Here is a 20,699-nt window from a genome sequence, read left to right on the forward strand (position 1 = left end):
ACTTGTGCCAGTGTGATCTGTGCCATAGAAAGGGTACAATAGGGAGAAAGTCCGTACCAATGTCCCCGCCTTCCTTCCAACCCCGCTCATTCAGTGTCCCTACCCCCTGGCGTCCGGTCTCCCCCAGTTGGCATCACCAGGTTAAAACCGAACCACCTACAGCACCCATTCAGTCGGATCCCTTTCTTATCAAACCACTTGTTTTAGAGCCCTCCTTCCCCGCCCCCCCTAACAGTTTCACAGAAAACATCAAATACATTGCCCTGATTTTCTCATCCCCCTCAAGAACTCCATTACCAGCATTATAATATGAACGGGTTTCAAACAAACCATAACTGAACACGTAACTGAGGCCCATCCAACATGGAAGTCAGTTAATTTTGATCTCCTTCCTTCAAATATTAGCCATGTAGACGTGGCCCAGTGTTATGTCAGGCATCCCTCCCAGCCCCCCGGGGTTGGGAGTTCAGCTTCCTGAACTTTTGGGAGCCTGGAATACGCCTCCTTCTCAGACCCTTAGTCTGCCAGTGTCCTTCGTCTGCCGCCTTTTCCTTTGAGGTATGTGGAGTCTCTTCGTCTCCAGTGAGCTCCCTGGTGACCCTGTGAATGTCCTCCTCCTCCGTGACAAACCTATATTTGTACCCATCCATTTCCAAAGTGATGGAGAACGGGATCCCCCACTATCTGAACCCTTTCTCATTTAACCAATTGGTGAGGGATGAGCAGAGCCTTCTCTTGGTGAGGGTCAGCGAGGAAAGATCCTGAAATATCGTAACCTTCATCATCTCGTATCGCACCAGGACCTTTTTCCTCACTCTTTCCAAGATCGTGAGTTTGTGCTTCGTCTATTGTGTCATTATCAAAGCTGAGTTTGGTAATTTCGTATAGGGTTCTCTTCAGGTCCGTCTCAGTCGCGTTTTCCATTTTTAAGCGTTCACTGGATCAGAGTTCATATTTCAAAGTCCCTATAGTAATTCAGTTCTTAAAAGGACTAACAAACCTCTTTCCCCCGTTTCCATTTATTGTACTGGTTTGGGTGTTCAATTTGGTGTTAAAGTATCTAATGGGAGTACCTTTTAAACCTTAGCATTCTTGTGCACTAAGAAGGTTATCCCTTAACACTATCTTTCTAACGGCATTTACATCAGCCCGCAGAGTCTGTGAGCTTCAGGCTTCTTTTTCTAAACCACCCTCTACTACCTTTGTTAAGGATAAGGTAGTTCTGAGAGTGCATTCTTCTTTCTTTACGAAAGTGTTATTGAAGTTCCATTTAGCTCAAAGAATTGCGTTGCCTGCTTTTTATCCACCTCCTCATCCTCAAAGGAGGAGGAGAGATTACATTGCTTATATCCTAAGAGGGCCTTAAGTTTCTATATTTCTAGAATGTCGAAAATCAGACAAGATGACTAGCTCTCTGTGGGCTATTCAGGTCAGAAATTGGGACCAGCCGTTGTCAAGCAAAACCTCTCTCACTGGATAATTGTATGCATTTCTGAATGCTATGCCTTGGCTAGCAAAGATCTGCCTGATGGTTTAAGAGCCCATTCCACCCGAGTAGTGGCAACATCGTTGGCTCTTCAGAGAGGGGTGCTCATACAGGGAAGTGCGGCAACTTGGTGCTCTTTGCACACTTTCAGCAAATACTATTGCCTGGATTCTATGTCAGGTCAGGAGTCAAGAATTGGCAAGGCTATGCTTCACACCATTAATCAAAAATACATTCTCGGTTCCCACCTCCTTTGACATACTGCTTTGGGAGTCTATCAAAGATGAGTAATACGTGGGAGGACACAGTCCATTCGAAGAACAAATTACTTACCCCCTGGTAGTGTTCTTTCAACTGGATGTTTCTCCCATGTATTTATCATCACCCTCCCATCCTACCCCTCATTCTGTAATTTACACCTTCTTCTCTTTCAGTGTCTGGGTCATACCTTAGGCTGAGGTAAAGGAGGAAATAACTAGAAAAGAGGCAACAGGTGCCTCAGCGTCGACGTCATGGACGAGGGCAGGATGGAGACTGTTGAGTGCCACGACTCAACCACGCACAGTGACCAGTTCTATGAAAAAGAATTCTGACGCTGCAAGCAGACTTACGAATATATCAAAGATGAGAAAAACATGGGAGGAGCATCCAGTCAGAAGAACATTACCAGGGGTCAGTAATTTGTTCTTCTATTCACTAATGGGTTATGTGATATTTTGAGCTTGAGATGGCAGTTTGCTTGCTTAATGTGTTTATTTCCATTATAAAAGTCATATATTCAGCTTTAGACTTGCAATAACATTTCCATAAAGCGCACTAATGAGTTATCAGGTGTTTTGATGGGAGGTCAGCCTTTCTATTTGCAAAAAGCTAATATGTCTGATTAATAGTTGTTTCAAGTTGCAGGTTGAATCACAAAATCTACTTTAAATCGTTTCTTCAACGTTCACATTTGACAGCAATTATAAAATCAATCATTAGTTAAAACAATAGATCATAATCACTGTGCTGTACCAGAAAATCACTGCGCTTTCTAATATATTTTGAGTACTTTTAGCAAATAAATGAGACATCTGTTTCTTAAACAAAATAACTGATCGTCCATCAATCTGGCTGTGAAAAAGAAGATGGCATGTTTATGAATTGTTTTACTTGATCTGTCAGTGGCATTTCACACTGTCAAGCACTGTATTCTTCTTCAGCTTACTTGCCTGGTCTCATTATTTCTGTGGGGACAGTCACAATCTGTAATGATAAAACCTTTCACCTTTGCTTCAGTTCCTCTGTCCGGCAGTGATCCTCAAAGCTCTGCTCAATCCCTCCTTATGCTTAATGTTTATCTTCAACCACTGCTCCACCTCTTCCATGACCATGGCTCCTATATTTATTACTCAGATGATGCTCAGATGCTGGTCCGTTGTCTTCCTTGGATGACTAATCACTTGTTTATGCTTAACCCCAATAAAACAAGTTATGGTAATAAGTGTTAACAGCCATCTTTGGGATCAGCATCACTGGCCATTGAAAATAGATCTTGCCCGTGCCCTAGTCCATAGGGCTTATAACCAGGCCATGTTTTTGTACAGGATCTTTCCTGTCACCCACAAATTGAAGCAGTCATGAGCAGTTGTTTTTGCCCTAAACGTTTTGAAAAAAGTCTTCCTGTTTCTACCATCGGATCTTAAAAACATTGCATTGTGGGCTCTAATTTTGTCTAAACTTCATTATAGTAATTGACTGTATTTAGGCTTCCTGTTTACCTTTGAAAGGGCCTTCAAATTCTCATTGCTGCTCTCTGCCTCTTTTGCTCAAACTCCATTGGCTCCCGATTCATGAAAGATTACATTTCAGTCATTATGTATCATTCTCATAGTGATTCACAGAGTAAGTCCCCCATACCAGACGGTGAGATTTGTCAGTAACTTTCCTCCTTGCTTAACATAAGTTGAAAACCGTTTGCACTTTTTCTATGAATCGGGCCCTTATTGTGAAACAAAGTCCCAGCAAAGTACTTAGTGCCATTATGAACTTTGTACCTATTTGGGCATATGAGTTTCTTTGCATGTTCCATGCATTCATGGATTCAAAAGCTCAAATGAGGCGCAAAGAAAACCGAGTTGCGCCTGAAACACCCACAATACGCTGTCACGCAAACAAAAACCAGCCCCAACTAACAACCTTTTTGTGTCTACCTTTGCCCCACCATCCAGCACCCCGGCGAAACTGCCTGCTGTCCCCCTTCTCCCGTCTCCCCATAACTCAAAGCAGCACCCCGGAGAAACTGCAGACCGTTAACACGCAACTCAAGGCAGCACCCCAGCATCTCTGCATGCTGTGAATCTGCGGACCATCACCCCTGGTTTTAAGGCACCGAAATAGCTCGCCTGCACCCCTAAGTCATAGAAGCCCCCTCAAGTGCTGACACCACCCCCTGACTACGACCACAACCACAAAGGCAGCCCCTCTGCCAGTACACCCACCTCCGCACACACCTCTGACTTTTCCACAACCCCCAGGCAGCCCCCTGCCAGTACACCTCTATCCCCACACACCCCTGACCTCGGCCCATCCCGCAGGCAGCCCACTGTCAGAATACTGTAGGGCAAAAATACAGCTCCACAGTGACAGAGATGGAGAGGCCATGCTTGGCCCCTATTGTTAGAGTGAAGCTGGCTAATGTGGAGTTTCATTGAAATATAAAATCCAGTTGAAAACATTGATTTCCCACATAAGGCCTAGTGAAATGGATAGAAATGGGCCTAGCCAACGCCACCAAAATGGACAGGTGCGCAAGTGAGGGGGAATCTACCTGAGAGCTTAAAACTGTTGGATATGCCCAATGAATGAGAAATAACATGTGGTTCTACAGACGCTGACTTTGTCTAAACTGGGAAAAGGCACTATTTGACAGATCCAAAACTGCAGCAGTACACATGGGAAAATATACATTGAAATGATAGACATATGAATAATACCAAGAGGCAAGTGACATATTTCACAGAAAGACGCTTACTTTTCACAAATAAAGTGACATTCAAATGGAAAGGTCCACTTGTTGGATTTTCTATGTAACTGTGGACTATGTGCGAATAATGCCTAAAGTGAACTTGTATCTGTCCAAACCGTATGTAAAGAAAGATTGTATGATAGACAACATGCACAGATACAATGTTAAATATTACATGTAAGCACATCTTGTCGATTTAGAGCTGTATTTCCTAAAGTATGGATGCAGCTGGTGTTTTACCCACTGAACTGAAAGGTCTGTGCCTCTGAAACTATGAACTTAAGACCAGGGTGGCGCCCACCTGGAAAATCAGGCCTGGTTCTGTTAGAAATACAAAGACATAACAGAGTATTAGATTGAAATTGTGGGAGTTGTAGATAACACAGCCAGCAGAATAACTTTAAGGTAAGGTCTCCCCATTAACTGTGAATTTGTGGCCAACATAAATGTCCTTTTCAGGGCTGACTCGACCTCAAGAAATGGCTTCAGAGCCACTAATGGATGATCAAACATTGTGTATGAAACACACTTCGCTGATAAGAAGATGTTCGGGTCGGGTGACGATGGAGAATTGAAACTTAGGAATAGTTGGGGGCTATGTGAAACTGAGGGAGACATGTGATGTCTTGCCATATGATTAACATTGAACCACCTTTTCTTTTATTAAAAGAGAATCATATGTCCCAGTGAGCTCATCCTGGACTCATATTAAATGGGATAAGAAGCCTGTTGGTATCATGTAAATATGAATCCTGTGTGATGTATACAAGTTGAGTTATAAAGACAATCATGATTCGGGCCCTTTCATTATTCTGAGGGAATGGAAAGTTGGTGTGACGATAGGTTATGGAAGTAAGGTTTGAATCATGAAGGGTCAGAGTTGTGACTGTCTCGGCTCCTCCCAGGAAGGGCATGCCGAGATATGATTAGTGTTGTCCGACTTGCCATAAAATATAGAACTCGAAGATATATATATGTGCATGCAGTTATCTGAAAAATTAGGGTAGCTGCCATGTTGTTAGAATTTTAGGAACACTAAAAGTTAAACCCACTTGTCATTTTGGGATGATGAATCATTCTCCTTCCTCAGCCTCCATCATCCACACCTCCCAAATCCTTGCCCAATCAACAGACAGTTGCCGTATTGGGGGGAAGGGCGAGGGAGAGTGCTGTCCAATCCGTAGCGTGGGAATTATGATAATGGAGTGTCACCAGCTCTATGAGAGATCAGTTTTCAATCTGAGGGGATCTTTCTTTGACTTTTTGACTCTTTGTACATTTCTTTGATTTTTCCCTTGACGTTCCCACTCTATTGCTGGAGGTAGTCTACTTCTGGACTCTTGCAAGTAACAACTAGCAGAGAGACAGGGAACTAACAAGGCCTAAAACATTGCATGGGAGACAGAGACAGGGACATCTAGAAGCTAGCTGGGCCTGCCATTTGAGGAGCCAGAGGAGGTCTGGGTGCTGGGGACCACCATTGACCAAAGCCAGATCTGTGCTGTCCTCAGAGGAGCCCTGCTGTTTCTCTGGATTCCCCATAACCAAAAACTCCCATGTAAGTAGATAAATCCAAATACCAACAAAAGTGTGGGCAGGGGGGATCTGACAGCCTTAATCTCCATCTCACGTAGCTGGTAGGGGGTGGAACTGGGGAGGCCCTTGGCACGTTTTATTAAATTTAACTCAAATTAATTTCACTACAGAAAATCACCCTATCCATTTAAAATGAATTGTTTTGGGATCTGCCTGCCTTAATCCTTTACATTGGAGGGTGGGAACTGTGTTGCTCCTTAGCGCATTGAATTGATGTTAAATCAATTAATTCCCATATAGAAAATCATCGGATGATTGTTGTTAGAGTTTGAAAATAACAAAATTAATGCCCAGTGTGTTAGAACCGGTATAGACAATAAATGACTTGGTTGACTCTACCTTTCTGAAACCCCTGTCTTCTGTACACAAGGGGGGGGTGTCCATAATCCCGAAATAAGTAACCCTAAAACACTGCCATTCAAGTGAATGTAGAGTGTGCAAAGTGAAATTTCCCATTTATTCACTTGCATCCCAAAATGATTGTCCCAAGGCCCTGCATTTTATGCAAATAAAAAGCCCAAAACAATTTTTTCATTTTGTCTATTTTTCAAACCCTACCTTTCAAATAAAAATCCCAAAACGATATTTCTTCATTGTGTCTATTTTTCAAACGCTGCCTTTTTAATAAAAAGGCAAAATGATATTTCTACTGCATTACCAATCCCTGTACTTTGCCTTCAAATTAAGGGGTCATATATAACCGATGCCTATGTGTGGGGATTGCTGAGAGAGAAGAGCATTGTGATAACCTCAAGCAATCAGTGGTGGTTGCTTCAAATTTCATAATGTGCAAGAAATCCTCTGTGTGTGTGTTTTGATGTAAAGTCTCTGAACTTTACCTGTGTGTTGTAGTATCTGTAGGTTTATTAGAAATACATGCCAGTCAATTGGTGCAAGTAATTTGTAATTGTGATATTGTATTGTGCCACGGCATTGGTGACTGATGTTTTGGTTGTTTTATGGTTCTTTGTCAAATCTTAAATACATATATATTCTTACTCTACACCGGCCTGGTTCCTAGCTCATTGGTGGTACAGAGGATATTTAATGGGGGGGTGCGAGATAGGTTGGAGGCCTCACTAAATGTGAATCTGTATAAGCGCTTTGGGTGTGCGCCACCTTGCTTGGGGGGAAAGGAACTCCCTGAGTTGGGTCTGACCACCTAATAAATCATGATAAAGCAGCTCTCCTCCCACCCCCTGACCTTTGTCATAACACCCAAGCCAGTACACCCACATCCCCCCGACCTCTGCCACAACCCCCAGGCAGTCCCCTCAAGTCCTGCCACCACCCGCCACCCCCACACACCTATGCTCCTACCCCATACTGTCCCTTCATGTCCTGCCACCTCCCACCACCTCCACTCACCCTGTCCACTATACCAGGCAGGCCCTGCTAGATTACATCTAACATGAAGTACACCGGCCACATATCCTCCTCCAACCTGAACAACTGGGAGCACTGCTCCTGAATCCATGTCTGTAGCTCCTTACAGGACTCCCTGGTACATCACACTTAGTCGCACATCAACAGGACAGCATAATTTAGCACCAGCTACACTTTGACCACACATGTACTTGTGACATAGTAATGCAATGGAATGCAATGTTACGTATTATTATGCCTATGTGCCATTTCAATGGCCTCAAAGCAATGTAGGTGAATGCCCTTGGAGGACCCAAGTCCTAGACATCAGAGATTGTTCTGAGTCATTTGGAATGTGTGTGTGCATTGTAGCTTGTAGAAAGGAAGGTAGGGAGGGGTGGTGGCAAAGTCCCTGCAAGTAACAGGTCGAACAGGCTTGTGATTGGGTGATGTGAAGGCTGTCAGAGAGTGTGCGAGTCAAGGAGATGGATAAAGTATACAGCCAGACAGATGAATCAATCATGTGAATATGCAGCATTTGAGTGGCAGATGTGCAGAAAGATATGAGCACAGGTAGGTGGTGATTGCAGATGTGTGCGTGTGGGTGGCCATGCTTTGGGTGGGATACAGCTTTTGAATATTGAGTGCAAAAATGATGAGCGTAGACAACACATGCACAGTGAGTCCCCAGCCTACGTGTCAGTCATAGAAGAAATGCATTTGGATAACATGGAAAAAGTGATCTTGCAGTCTCTTTGTCCATGTGCAAAAGGTGTGGTATCAAGATTCATAAGCTTGTATTCAAAATATGTACACTACAATGACAAAATATGAGGAAGGGTATTGGATGAAAATAAAATAGAAGTCCAAAATGAAACATGACACTATAAAACTACATACACTGCCAGCAGGCTCAAATGTCTTGCAATGCTTCCACCAGGGCAGTCACTCTCCTCATCCTCTGCCTGGAGGGGAACATTTGTCCGTGCTTGGAGGACTTGCAGGCGCTCAACCATCCACCTCTCTTCCACCTCTGCATCCCTGCAAGCATCCTCCCTGCCTCATTGCCCGCCTCTCTGCCACCTCTGGCCTGGTCCTGTCAATGTTTGCCTTGCTAGTCCACTGCCTCTCCCTCATCAGCTGCCTCTCATATTGTTCTTGGACTCACACCAGCTGCCTCAGCCACCTCCTATCCCTCTGCCAGATGTTGTCCATTTGTTGCCTAATTTGCCTCCTCCGGGTGCAATGGCCCTGCATTAACTGCCTCCTCACAATCCTCATCTGCTGCTGCATGGCATAGTGTAAGCTGAGTAGTTACCCTCTCTGACTGGATATCACTTGTTGGAGGGAGGAGTGGACAATACCTGTACTACCCGGAAGTGCCAGCTGTCCACTGCCTATTTCTGTGTCGGTGCCTGGGCAGGCACAGTGACCACCTTATGTGGTGTTCTTGGGACTTAAACCTCAGGCAGGGAAGCAGACACAACCAGACTGAGCGGTGTTGGTGGTACTGGTGCACAGGGGGTGTTTGTAGTAAGTGTCACGAAAGGCTCCCTGGAGGAAAACTGGGGCACAGAGGAGGAAGTGGAGGATGGGGCAATAACATGCTGCAGCGCACAGAGACCACCCGAGAGTAGAGCAGTTGCCAGCTGGCATAGGAAGTGCCTCATCTGCTTGTTATGCTGAGCATCACAAATAGTCAAGGTCCGCCTCACGAGACCAACCAGCAGGGCCAGTACCCCATCTCAGTTGTCCACCTCGGTGTCAAGGAGCGCCTCGATCTGAGTGGAGGCATCCACGAATGTGGTCACTGCCGCATCAGATGGCTCTCGGACAGGAGGTTGTGCAGAACCCTCCACAGTGGACTGCACATCCACATGTCTCTGGACCAGGGAAGCAGCCTGAACACCCTCCTGGATGCCCCCCACCTGACCTCATGGGCTGGCCTGCAATTGCCAGCTTCCCCATGTCCATCATTGCTGATGACTCCAGAGGGTCTCAACCCTTGATGGCTCCGGGGGGGGCGCTGTTGCGCACAACGAAAATGGCTGCTTAAACCAGGGGCTCCTGTGCTGCCTCTACATCCTGAGCTTATAAATCCGTATTCTGGCTGACTGAGTTGCTGCAATTTGGTTGATCTGTTGCGACCGGGGTCCTGCACGGTCGGTGGAAGTTTGAGCCCGGAATAGTACTGCATCTCCGAGATTTGCCCCCACGAAGATCCTCTGGCACGAGCGGCGCTCGCTGGCCGGCTCCCGGCTCCGGAGGAATCTACCCGAGTGCCGTGGCTGCTGTTCGTTGGAGGCCTGTGCTGGGCGGAGCTTCCCCTCCTTGGCGCCAGATCCTGACATAAGACAGAGAGGACTTGAAGGCCCGGTGCCACGCCGGATGGTCGGACTGTGTCCCGGCCCATTACTAACCCGTCGCTGCTGTTTAGATCTCCTCCCCTCACCCTGATTCTTGCGGCTGCTGCCGGTTCACGATCTAGTTGCCGCATAGCCCCCCAAGCCGGGCGGGCTGCCGGTGGTGCCGCAGACGCCGCTCCCTCCTGAGACCTGGTCCCGCTGGCGGACGTGTGGCCCCCTGCTTTTTCCGCCTGCCCCCTCTGGGCCCCCCCGGCTGGGTTGACCGCTGGGCCCGAAATCCTGCTTCTGAAGGCGGCGTGACTCGGGTACGTCCGTGCTGTTGATTGCTTGGTGGAATATTCCGCTCTCTAGGTGAGGAGGCGTCCGATGCAGGGGGAGTCGGGGTTTATCTCCAGAACTCCTGATTCAGAGCTGCGGGCCTCCCGCTCTTTACCTGCCTCTCTAGACCCACAGTTTATTTGTTGATTGGGCTGCAATCCACCCTTCGTTTTGTTGTGACTGATCCCTGTTACTACTACTGGTACTTCGCTGCATCGGATGCGTGGCCGTTCTGCTACCTGCTGGTATGTACCTCTGGGGGCCGTTATACTGGGTATCCCGCAGTTGTGCTTGACATTATTGACACAGGAGGATACAATCCATCCTTATTTCGCATTTAGTTAAGGTCCCCTCGTTTCCGCTGCCTGTGGTAGTGGCCTCGACCCTGCGGAGAACCAGTTTCGGATCCAATATACGAATAGAGCTGCTATGATCATGGGGGAGCCCGGCAGATCCAACAGAGCCCCTAAGACCCCTGGTGGCAGGAAGAAGGGCCCTATGGACACATTTACCAATGCGGTCAGTCACTCTGAGGCAATTGACACCCAGCAGAATGAGGGTGAGCAGGGTGAGCGTGTGGTGTTGGACAGAGAAGATAAATTGGCCATGCTAGTTCAAAACGGATTTCTGGCTGTAAATACCAAACTGGATGAGATAGTTGCTACCATAGGTTCTCTGAAGGCCAGAATCGATAAGGAGAGTGCGCGTGTCACTGATGCAGAAGGCAGGATAAGTGCTACCGAGGATACTGTTGATCAACACAGTCATGATATAGCTCATATTAAAGACACTATGAACAAGCTGCAGAATAAGTGCGAAGATCTTGATCTAGGTCCAGAAGGAACAATGTCCGAGTGGTAGGTTTGGCCGAATCCTTCGGCAAGGGCCAAATGGAGAAACATATGGAGGAACTTTTTAAGTCCTTAATTGGGCCCGATACGCTGTCCGAACACTTCCTTGTCGAGAGAGCACACCGCACCCTAGCACCGGGGGCACCACCGCGAACCATAATTGCTCGTCTGCTAAATTACAGAGACAGAGATACAATCCTTCGTTTGGCCAGAGAGACGGGCACGCTGCACTATGAGGGCAATCGTATACATATCTACCCTGATTTCTCAGTCTCTGTTCAGGCTAGCAGACGCTCGTATGAACCGGTCAAGAAGCTCCTCAGAGAACGACAGATCACATATGCCTTAATGTTTCCGGCCAAAATGAGAATTCAACACGCTGGTAGGTCGCACTTCTTTGAGAACCCATCCGAAGCCCTTTCATATATTGAATCCTCTATACCCCTCCCTCCAAGAGGGGTACGACCAGCCCCGAACAATGGGCCTCGACCAGCAGTCTAGGAAGTGCATACTTTCATGTTTGACATTGAGCGATTGTTGGCCCCATGGCCTGGGCCCTTTTGTTCTGAAATTACAGTCAGCCATCTTCTGTGAGTGGTGGCGTTGAATGCCTGGGATGGCGGCCATGTGAGGCAACATGGCTACCCCGGGAGTAGAGAAAACAAGTGAGAATCAGATCGACTACCCCTCTCTTTTAGTCTTGTATGGAACTTAGGAGAGAGTATCAGGAAACCTAACTGTATCAATGATTAGGAAATCGCCAGCGGAGAAAAAATTGCACTGAACAATTCAAATTGTAACAAGGGTTCTGTCTCTTTAATAGTCATAAAACGTTTTTAAAAAACCAACATTTGTGAATTAACACTCAATCATACCACTCATTCTACATACATCTCATCTAACAGGGGAATTCTAAAGTGAATCTAAATCTTTATAGACATAACATTGCTGTTTGAAATGTGCATTTGTGACAGAGGGAAAAAACCATTTGTTTTTCCTAGAACAGTCGACATATGTTTCGGCCCGTTGTGATGTACCACTTTTGTCAACGGTGGTCACCCAAAGAAATGTAAGGCCATCTTCAGGACGCCAATTGCTTTGTAGTTGATCAATCTTGATCCCCATTTAGTACATACACACATCTGCAAAATAATTTTTCATATATCAATGTAAATATATTCATCTTATATAAGACTTTGCTGTAAAACATTTGTTTTTGTAAAATGAAAACGACAGACCAAGGTGCATATCTCCCTAAAAACTCAATTTAAGAGCGATGGCTAGTTGTATATTGTGCTAAACCTACCTTTACCCCACTAAGACCATCTTAAGCTATTTAGACTATTGAGAAAATATACAGTCAAACGGTGTCTCTAAACTGTACTACTACTTTCGTCTTGGGTTGGTGTCACTTAATGGGACCCTGTGATCTAAATTCTCTTTAGACCATTTGCCAGATTTCGAAATATATTGAATACACTTACAACTACTTTCGTATTGGGTTGATGTCACTTAATGAGACCCTGTGATCTAAATTCTCTTTAAACAATTTGCGAAATTATAAAATATTTTGAATAAACTTACATGTACACGTTCTATGTGACTGGAATTCTTCGTTTATCTCGCTTGTCTGAGCTTGTTGTATTTGAATCTTCGAGCGCAGGTGTGTTTGGATTGCGCTCTATGATGCTGGTACCTAAAATTAATTAAAGGAACTCTTTAGAGAAAGCGCCTATGGATAATTTTGTATCGCTATTTAAATATATTACAGTTCGTCACTGGCCTCTTTTAATAGAGTGAAAAAAAGGGTAATGACTTACAAATTAGCATCCGCTGTTGATAGTTGTTAATGCCTTAGTGGAAAGTTGCCGGATGTCTTCTAGTAGTTTAAGGTGGACTGAAGGGCTGTGAGTAGATTTGTTACCTGTGGTAAAAAACACCGAAGCTAAGTGAGCCCGAAAGCACTTCAATGTGTAAAAAAACAGTTGTACGAATTTTCATAAAATAGAAGCTCTATTGAGGCTGAGAGGCACACAAACATTGCAAGTGTCTTTATTATTGTTTTGAAATTCATTGTTGCCACAACCCATCGGTTTTTATGCCGTTGGTATTAAGTGTACCCTGAAGCTGTTTGCTAGCCAACATATTATTGGATGCATTCTAATGCGAAAAAAGGACTCATTGGTTTCGTTGTTTTAAATCTGTGTAAGCCTATTGGTTAATTACACTCCTGGAGGTATAAAAGATAGGAAAGGCAGGCAAATGATATTTTCCTGTTACAATCACTCGGATAGAAAGGCTATTTTGCCTTTAGAGATCGAACAGAAAGGGCGCATATTTTACCTCTATTAGCTCTTTAGTCTTCGGCAGGCATTCGCTCGCTGGCTGACTTGTCACGGGCTTCGGTAACAAAGCTTGAAGTGAAATTGAGTCTAACTTATATACGGTCACATGATCTACAGTTGTCGACACGTGATCGCCAGTCTATTGTTGCACGCCTAAAGGATGATGGAACTAGTAGTTTGAAACACTACCGTGATCACAATATAATTGTTAGATGTTACTGTTCTATATATTGCAAAGTGGTCTTTACTTGGGTTTGTTTGATCTAAATGTGTACGTACAACTCGCGCGGTAGTGAAGATACTGTTGAAAGCCTAAATATAGGTAAAACTAGTGATGTATAACATTGTGACCTATATTAGTTCAATTTTTTGGTTCGTCTTTACCAAACGTGTTTTTCTAGATTTTATCTGATTTTCATATATCCGCTCAAATGGATTGAATGAACTAATTAAGACTGTTACTTTGTGTAACTTTGGTAAAGCGTCTTGAAAGAACTATTAGTCGATGTAATTTTAGGCCCTATAACGGAGCCTAGTTTCTAATTTGTGCTTTTTGAATAATGTTTCTATTTGGTATATTTGTTTGACGTAATTGGTGTTCTGTGATAATAGCGCGGGGGTCATGACCCTTGGGTTCGAGGAACCGCGTCTCTATATACCTTAAAGGAGTGTGTTCCATTCTATGGCGATATTAAGGCCATGTTTCACAGTATCAAGGTTGTATATCCATTTCTGCTCGCATCTGGACAGGTTAAGGTCCATGTTGCCGCCCCTGGGGGATGGTTGGATCACTTGAATTACACACCAAAGTAATTCTGTATATTTGTGTTGTTTGAGAACATAATGGGCCACCAAAGGTTTGTTGTCTAGTTTGTTTCGAATACAGCATTTGTGTTCGCAAATTCTTTGGCGTACCTGTCGTTTGGTTTTGCCTATGTAAACTAAATCACATGGACATTTAATAGCGTACACTGCCCATTTGGTGAGGCAGTTGGTAAAAGTCTTCAAATGGATGGTGGTATTACATAGTTGAATGCTTTTCATTGTCATGGTCTGTGCACATACAGAGCAATTGCCGCAACGATGATGGCCTATCACCGGTGGTAAGCCCCACAATTGGGTTTGGGTGGTGTTTGCCTTTGGGGGTCTCGGGTATGTGTGGACTATAAGATCTTTTATATTACGTTGCCTTTTAAATGCAAAACGGGGAATAGAAGGACTAAAATCCTCTGTTTTAATCATGTGCCAGTGTCTTTTAACGATTTTTCTGAGATGGCTGCTAATCGGGCTATATGTACTGACACATGTGATTTTGTCTTCTTTGTTGCGTTGAATGGGTTCTAGACATGTGGTTCTATTCATGTGTAGTGCTCTTTTGTATGCCTGCTGCACAGTTTTTTTCGGGTAGCCTCTATCTTGTAGCCTTTTCTTTAGTGATTTTCCATGTTGTTTATACATCTCTATTTGTGTACAGTTTCTGCGTACACGCAGAAATTGCCCATATGGCAGGCCTTCTTTCAAACCCAATGGGTGAAAGCTTTGGTAATTCAGCAAAGTGTTTTTATCTGTCGGTTTTCTGTATAGACTGGTTGCTATGTCTCCTGTGTTTGTCTTTTGTATTTGAAGATCTAAGAAAGGAATGGTATATAAATCTGTGTGAATGGTGAACTGTATGTTGGGGTTTTGAGTGTTCAACCATTTATGAAAGAGTGCCAAATTGTCTGGCGTGTCTCTCCATATCATATAGACATCATCTATATATCGTAACCATGTTATGATTGATTTTGAGTAAGGATTTGCTAGATCGAAAATGGAGTGATGTTCCAAGTCGTCCATATATAAATTGGCCAAGTCTGGGGCGAAAGTTGCTCCCATGCTTGTGCCTTTGAGTTGATTGTAGTAACGTCCGTTATATAAAAAGAAGTTTTCAGTGAGCGCTAATCTAATGCATTCTAATATGAATGCTGTTGGGACGCTGTCAAGTGTTCTAGTGCGTCTATTTAAATACTTAGCCATCACTCTTAAACAATCGTTTTGTGGGATGCTGGTATATAAGCTAACCACATCTAGAGTAACCAAGATATCTGTTGGATTTACATGGAACATTTCCAAAGTCTTAAGCATGCTGGTGGTGTCTTTCACATATGACTTCATTTGAGACACAAAAGGTCTCAAAAACCAATCTGCATAGATAGAAAGGGGCTCAAGAATGGAATTGATGGCCGCTACGATTGGTCTACCTGGAGGTGTTTTGTCGTTCTTATGAATTTTAGGTAAGATATAAAAAGCCGGGGTGGTGGGGTGTAGATTGACCAGAAAATCTTTCTCTTCCGGATCTATCCATCCCTCTTCCGTCGCATGTTTCATTAGACTGGCTATTTCATCTTGCAGCCTTGGTGTAGGGTCTTGTGCCAGTTCCCTGTACGAGGTATTGTCATTCAGATGTTTCATGACTTCTGTTTCATAAGCGTCTTTCCCCCATAGGACTATTCCGCCCCCCTTATCTGCTGGCTTGATTACGAAAGAATCATTTAGCTGTAGAGATTTGAGGGCTTCTCTTTCTGATTTTGTGAGATTATCTCTGGAATTGTTTTTAGTGTTAATAATTGTTTGGATTTCATGGGAAATCCTTTGTTCGAAAGCCACTATAGCTGGACTGACCATTGTGTTGGTTGGAGTGAATTTTGAAGGAGGTTTTAAACCTGTAGTTGTTGGTTCTTTTCTAGTGGACGTGGGATTCCGAAAAAAATACTTAAGGCGTATTTTTCTGTAGAATTGTTGCAGTTCCATTTCCGTCTCAAAGGATTTTGCTCTTGTTGTGGGTACGAAAGACAGCCCTTTGGATAGAACACTGATTTCCATAGCTGAAAGTACATAGGGACTGAGATTGAAAATGGGGACTACCATATCGGTGGAGGCCCCTGCCAGTTCCTGGTGTTCATTCTGGGTGGTCCTTGGTTCTTGTTGCGGCCCCGTTGTCCTCGTCCTCGAAAAAATTGTGGAGGGGGTCCTGCTTGGTCATTGTCTGAACCGCTGCTTGTGGACGCATTGGAAGAGTTGGAGAAATTTACATAAGGTTGCTTCCTGTTTCCTATGTTGTAGCCTCTACCTTGATTGGCTTTCTGTAAATCTTCATAGTAACTTTCTATCAGATATGGATAGGTTTTTGTCTCTTTATATTGTTCCACATCTTTCTTTAATTTCCAGATTTTTTTATCTAGAGTCAGCTTCTTAAATTTGATAATCTCATCTTCTATTTTTTCCAGAGTTGACTTAACATCTTTGATGATTTTGTCTTGTTTGATTTTGTCTTCTAGTGCTGTTATTTCTATTTTTTGTAGGTTAGCTTCTTCTTCCGCTGTATCTATGATTAGTATCAATAGATCTCTTGAGCATTTGTTGCTTACCCCACTGAACTTGCATTTGAACTTCGAATTGTTTGTAAATACTCTTGGAGTGTTTTTTATTTGCAAGCCTTCAGGTATTGTACCTGCTTTTAGATAAGCTAACATTAGTTGGCCATGGGATTCGGTCCGAATTAATTTTTTCTTTTTCTGCATCAAAAGGTCAACATCATTTGATTGTGATGCAGGGACTGTCTTGTCAAGGTTTTCACCTAAAAGTAATGGCATACTCATTATCTTCTGGTAATATTCATCTGAGAAAGAAACTAAATTTCCACTGTCCATTTTAGCGGTTATCAGTACACTACTATACGTTGACAATCACAGTAAACCCAACAACCAAGGGTTGTCCAATGGAGGTTTTAAGTAATGGGTAATCCCTCTTTTTTGATAACGGGGGGTCTGATCTGAAGGAAGGGACAATCTTAAGAGAAAACAAGTGAGAATCAGATCGACTACCCCTCTCTTTTAGTCTTGTATGGAACTTAGGAGAGAGTATCAGGAAACCTAACTGTATCAATGATTAGGAAATCGCCAGCGGAGAAAAAATTGCACTGAACAATTCAAATTGTAACAAGGGTTCTGTCTCTTTAATAGTCATAAAACGTTTTTAAAAAACCAACATTTGTGAATTAACACTCAATCATACCACTCATTCTACATACATCTCATCTAACAGGGGAATTCTAAAGTGAATCTAAATCTTTATAGACATAACATTGCTGTTTGAAATGTGCATTTGTGACAGAGGGAAAAAACCATTTGTTTTTCCTAGAACAGTCGACATATGTTTCGGCCCGTTGTGATGTACCACTTTTGTCAACGGTGGTCACCCAAATAAATGTAAGGCCATCTTCAGGACGCCAATTGCTTTGTAGTTGATCAATCTTGATCCCCATTTAGTACATACACACATCTGCAAAATAATTTTTCATATATCAATGTAAATATATTCATCTTATATAAGACTTTGCTGTAAAACATTTGTTTTTGTAAAATGAAAACGACAGACCAAGGTGCATATCTCCCTAAAAACTCAATTTAAGAGCGATGGCTAGTTGTATATTGTGCTAAACCTACCTTTACCCCACTAAGACCATCTTAAGCTATTTAGACTATTGAGAAAATATACAGTCAAACGGTGTCTCTAAACTGTACTACTACTTTCGTCTTGGGTTGGTGTCACTTAATGGGACCCTGTGATCTAAATTCTCTTTAGACCATTTGCCAGATTTCGAAATATATTGAATACACTTACAACTACTTTCGTATTGGGTTGATGTCACTTAATGAGACCCTGTGATCTAAATTCTCTTTAAACAATTTGCGAAATTATAAAATATTTTGAATAAACTTACATGTACACGTTCTATGTGACTGGAATTCTTCGTTTATCTCGCTTGTCTGAGCTTGTTGTATTTGAATCTTCGAGCGCAGGTGTGTTTGGATTGCGCTCTATGATGCTGGTACCTAAAATTAATTAAAGGAACTCTTTAGAGAAAGCGCCTATGGATAATTTTGTATCGCTATTTAAATATATTACAGTTCGTCACTGGCCTCTTTTAATAGAGTGAAAAAAAGGGTAATGACTTACAAATTAGCATCCGCTGTTGATAGTTGTTAATGCCTTAGTGGAAAGTTGCCGGATGTCTTCTAGTAGTTTAAGGTGGACTGAAGGGCTGTGAGTAGATTTGTTACCTGTGGTAAAAAACACCGAAGCTAAGTGAGCCCGAAAGCACTTCAATGTGTAAAAAAACAGTTGTACGAATTTTCATAAAATAGAAGCTCTATTGAGGCTGAGAGGCACACAAACATTGCAAGTGTCTTTATTATTGTTTTGAAATTCATTGTTGCCACAACCCATCGGTTTTTATGCCGTTGGTATTAAGTGTACCCTGAAGCTGTTTGCTAGCCAACATATTATTGGATGCATTCTAATGCGAAAAAAGGACTCATTGGTTTCGTTGTTTTAAATCTGTGTAAGCCTATTGGTTAATTACACTCCTGGAGGTATAAAAGATAGGAAAGGCAGGCAAATGATATTTTCCTGTTACAATCACTCGGATAGAAAGGCTATTTTGCCTTTAGAGATCGAACAGAAAGGGCGCATATTTTACCTCTATTAGCTCTTTAGTCTTCGGCAGGCATTCGCTCGCTGGCTGACTTGTCACGGGCTTCGGTAACAAAGCTTGAAGTGAAATTGAGTCTAACTTATATACGGTCACATGATCTACAGTTGTCGACACGTGATCGCCAGTCTATTGTTGCACGCCTAAAGGATGATGGAACTAGTAGTTTGAAACACTACCGTGATCACAATATAATTGTTAGATGTTACTGTTCTATATATTGCAAAGTGGTCTTTACTTGGGTTTGTTTGATCTAAATGTGTACGTACAACTCGCGCGGTAGTAAAGATACTGTTGAAAGCCTAAATATAGGTAAAACTAGTGATGTATAACATTGTGACCTATATTAGTTCAATTTTTTGGTTCGTCTTTACCAAACGTGTTTTTCTAGATTTTATCTGATTTTCATATATCCGCTCAAATGGATTGAATGAACTAATTAAGACTGTTACTTTGTGTAACTTTGGTAAAGCGTCTTGAAAGAACTATTAGTCGATGTAATTTTAGGCCCTATAACGGAGCCTAGTTTCTAATTTGTGCTTTTTGAATAATGTTTCTATTTGGTATATTTGTTTGACGTAATTGGTGTTCTGTGATAATAGCGCGGGGGTCATGACCCTTGGGTTCGAGGAACCGCGTCTCTATATACCTTAAAGGAGTGTGTTCCATTCTATGGCGATATTAAGGCCATGTTTCACAGTATCAAGGTTGTATATCCATTTCTGCTCGCATCTGGACAGGTTAAGGTCCATGTTGCCGCCCCTGGGGGATGGTTGGATCACTTGAATTACACACCAAAGTAATTCTGTATATTTGTGTTGTTTGAGAACATAATGGGCCACCAAAGGTTTGTTGTCTAGTTTGTTTCGAATACAGCATTTGTGTTCGCAAATTCTTTGGCGTACCTGTCGTTTGGTTTTGCCTATGTAAACTAAATCACATGGACATTTAATAGCGTCCATGTGAGTATTCCGGGAGTATTCCATAAGTTTGGGGTCTCACACTGTCGAGTTGGGGGAGACGGTGAGGGTGGCGGGTGGGCTGGGGGGGGGAGGTTGGGACTGTTTGCTTCGAACCCCATGTTGCAAAGTGAGTATGCTCCCCCTCTACATGGGTCTTTGCTCTGAGAAGGTTTTTTTGGGAAGTTCTTGTTGGTTACTGTTGATACTAGTGGTCTGGAGCTCACTGACACGGTCTGAGATGCATGATGCTATATCTGAGAGTCGTCCGTTACTACCCACACAATCCTTTTGTAAAGCCCTCCTCACACTCTGGTTATTACCCGTATATTATATTTCCTGTAAAGCTCTGTTCATGCTCTGAGGGTTAAACTTGTCTCATGGAATGTGAGGGGACTGAACAATCGTTCGAAAGCCAAAAAGGTGGGAAATAACATTGTCAGACATGGTGCCCAAATCATTATGCTACAGGAAACCCATACTATGGGAAATGATAATGAGGTCATCATGCCCGGCTGGGGCAAGTCCAGGTTCTATACCAACTATTCCTCCCAGTCCAGAGGGGTTGCCATTCTTATACACCCGAATCTTATGTTCCGGCTCGATGGCCATAAACTGGACCCTCTGGGTAGATACGCTCTTGTCTGGGGCTCGATATTGGGCCAGCGGATATTGTTGGTCAACACATATGGGCCTAATATTGATGATCCCACCTTTTATGCTGATGTATACCAATTGATCGCTGCTGTCAATATCCCTACCATTATTTGGGGAGGAGACTTCAATATTACTATAGACCCGGTGCTTGATAGATCCAGCACAATTGTAAGAGCACCTAGCAGGGCTTCTCTCACTATACAAAATGTTCTGTCT

General features: G+C 43.2%; 1 long non-coding RNA gene across 1 annotated transcript; it reads right to left on the reverse strand.

The window, feature by feature from the left end:
* Nucleotides 1–17,312: 17,312 nt before the first annotated feature.
* On the reverse strand, nucleotides 17,313–18,432 carry LOC138515653 (uncharacterized). The gene is made up of 3 exons (XR_011282138.1): nucleotides 18,333–18,432; nucleotides 18,097–18,208; nucleotides 17,313–17,654 (listed from the first exon to the last, which is right to left on the reverse strand). It is a non-coding gene; the product is annotated as an uncharacterized lncRNA (long non-coding RNA).
* Between the last annotated feature and the right edge of the window lie 2,267 nt (nucleotides 18,433–20,699).

The sequence above is a fragment of the Ambystoma mexicanum genome, chromosome 6q (assembly GCF_040938575.1).
Source record: "Ambystoma mexicanum isolate Mex_15411 chromosome 6q, UKY_AmexF1_1, whole genome shotgun sequence".
NCBI lineage: Eukaryota > Metazoa > Chordata > Amphibia > Caudata > Ambystomatidae > Ambystoma > Ambystoma mexicanum.